We start from the raw sequence: 2,577 nt of genomic DNA, 5'->3' as shown, positions 1-2,577 counted from the left end.
AACCCGCCACGCTCGGTATATTGGGCCGGCGCCTTACTCACTGAGCCACAGGGCCTCCCATGAATCAATTTCTGTATAAATAGTATTTCTTCTGGCCAGATGCGGTGGCCTACCACCCTGGGAGGTCAAGGCGGTAGGATCCCTTGAGCTCAGGAGTTCAAGACCCCCTGAGCAAGAGCAAGACCCTATCTCTACTAAAAATAGAAAAAGTAGCTGGGTGTTGTGGTGGGCCCCTGTAGTCCCAATTATGTAGGAGGCTGAGGCCAGAGGATCAGTGGAACCCAGGAGTTTGTGGTTGCTGTGAGCTATGACGCCACAGCATTTTAGCCTGGGCAACAGAGTGAGACTGTCTCAAAAAAAAAAAAAGAAAAAAAAAATTTTTATTTTTTTATTTTTTGAGACAGAGTCTCCCTATGTCACCCTTGGTAGGGTGCTGTGGCATCACAGCTGACAGCAACCTCCAACTCCTGGGCTTAAGCGATTCTCTCTCTCTTTTTTTTTTTTTCAGTTTCCAAATCATTTTATTCAGAATTTTGTGTTTGTTCCTGAATCAATAAATACTATACAAAACAGTGTAAAAATGGCTACCATTTTGTCTCCCCTGCCCCCCCCCACCTGGGGACAATCCCCTGGACCACCTCATTTGTTTCAGGGGATTCTGACTCCAGATTTGGTCCAGCAAATGAGGTTGAGTGACATATACAGCCCCTTGACTCATTTTCAAAGGAATTCAGCTGGGGTGGAGAGAGCCTCTGGGATCTGGAGGTGACTAGGTTAGGGAAATGGATTAGTGTCTTTTGGGAGAAGAGACAGCACCTGGGGCAAGAGCCTACCCCAAAGAAAAGAGTGTCTAAAATGTTCACGGTTCCTTTTTTTGCCTCAAAAAGTGACATTTATTCAAAGAAAAAAAAAGAAGAAGAAGAAAAATGACAAGATGTCCATCCCTTGGCTCCCTTCCCTCCCCCCTCCTGCTGCTCCTCAGCCCCCCAAGATTGAACCCTGGCTGGGGCTAGGTAGCAGGACAGCCCCTCTCAGATGAGGTCTGCAACGTTGAGGGGCATCTCCTCAATGGAGGTGTTATAGAAGGTCTTGATGTCTCTAAGAGTCCTCTTGTCTTCTTCTGTCACCATGTTGATAGCCACACCCTTACGGCCAAACCGTCCACCACGACCGATTCTGTGGATATAGTTTTCTCTGTTGGTAGGAAGATCATAGTTGATAACTAAAGAGACCTGCTGCACATCTATGCCTCTGGCCAGCAGGTCAGTGGTAATCAGTACTCAGCTAGAGCCAGAACGGAATTCCCTCATGATTACACCTCGTTCCTTTTGGTCCATATCTCCATGCGTGGCAGACAGTGAAATCTCGGGCATGCATCTTCTCAGTGAGCCAATCTTGGTGAAGATGACTGCCTGGGTGATGGTCAGGGTTTCATACAAGTCACACAGTGTATCCAGCTTCCACTCCTCTCGTTCCACATGGATGTAGAATTGGCGGATACCCTTCCAGGGTCAACTCTTCCTTCTTGACAAGAATCCGAATGGGGTCCCTCATGAACTTCTTGGTCACCTCAAGCACATCAGAAGGCATTGTAGCTGACAGCAAAACCACCTGGGTGTTGCTGTTGAGCTTCTGGAATATGTCATATATCTGGTCCTTAAATCCACGGCTTAGCATTTCATCAGCTTCATCCAGTACAAACATCTTGATGTATTTGGGAGACAGGTATCTCCGGTTAAGCATATCAAATACTCGGCCAGGGGTACCCACGATGATATGACGAGCTTCCATTTGCAGTTTTTGCACTTCAGCACGAACTTTGATGCCTCCAATGCAGGCATGACAGGAGGCACCCTTGTAGTCTCCTAATGCCATGACCACCTTCTGTATCTGCTGAGCCAGTTCTCGAGTGGATGCCAAGACCAAGGCCTGAGTGGCCTTTAGATCCAATTCAATCTGCTGCAAAATCGAGACAGCAAATGTGGCTGTTTTCCCAGTCCCAGATTGGGCTTAAGCGATCACATCATAACCCTTGATACAAGGAAGAATGGCTCGCTGCTGGATGGCAGAGGGCTTCTCAAAACCATAGGCATAGATACCACGGAGGAGGGACTCCGAGAGGTTCATGTCATCAAAGCTGTCAACAATCTCATTCCAGTTACTCTCGATGACGCCTTCGGGCTCCATCCCATCAGGTCCATTGTCTCTGGATCAGGAATCCTGGCTCGCAGACATGATCCTTAGAAACTAGCTTAAGCGATTCTCTTGCCTCAGCCTCTCAAGTAGCTGGGACTACAGGTGCCTACCACTATGCCCAGCTATTTCTGTTTGTTGTTGCAGTTATCATTGTTGTTTAGCTGGCCCGGGCTGGGCTCAAACCCACCAGCCTTGGTGTATGTGGCCAGCGCCCTACCGACTAAGCTACCAGCACCACCAAAAACTTATATATTTTAAAATGTATTTCTTTTTTTTTTTTTGAGACAGAGCCTCAAGCTGTCCTCCTGGGTAGAGTGCCATGGCATTACGGCTCACAGCAACCTCCAACTCCTGGGCTCAAGCGAGTCTCCTGCCTCCGCC

The 2,577-nt window shown here is 48.0% G+C and overlaps 1 pseudogene across 1 annotated transcript; it reads right to left on the bottom strand.

Annotated features, from left to right (window-relative positions):
• Positions 1–505: 505 nt before the first annotated feature.
• LOC100943879 lies at positions 506–2,235 on the bottom strand (annotated as a pseudogene). Its single transcript, XR_153790.2, has one exon. The product of XR_153790.2 is annotated as a eukaryotic initiation factor 4A-I pseudogene (transcript).
• Positions 2,236–2,577: the final 342 nt, after the last annotated feature.

The sequence above is a fragment of the Otolemur garnettii genome, unplaced genomic scaffold (assembly GCF_000181295.1).
Source record: "Otolemur garnettii isolate 467f Iridium unplaced genomic scaffold, OtoGar3 scaffold00051, whole genome shotgun sequence".
In the NCBI taxonomy this organism is placed as follows: domain Eukaryota; kingdom Metazoa; phylum Chordata; class Mammalia; order Primates; family Galagidae; genus Otolemur; species Otolemur garnettii.
The sequence above is the reverse complement of the archived record's forward strand: the minus strand, read 5'-3'. Positions and strand labels throughout refer to the sequence as shown.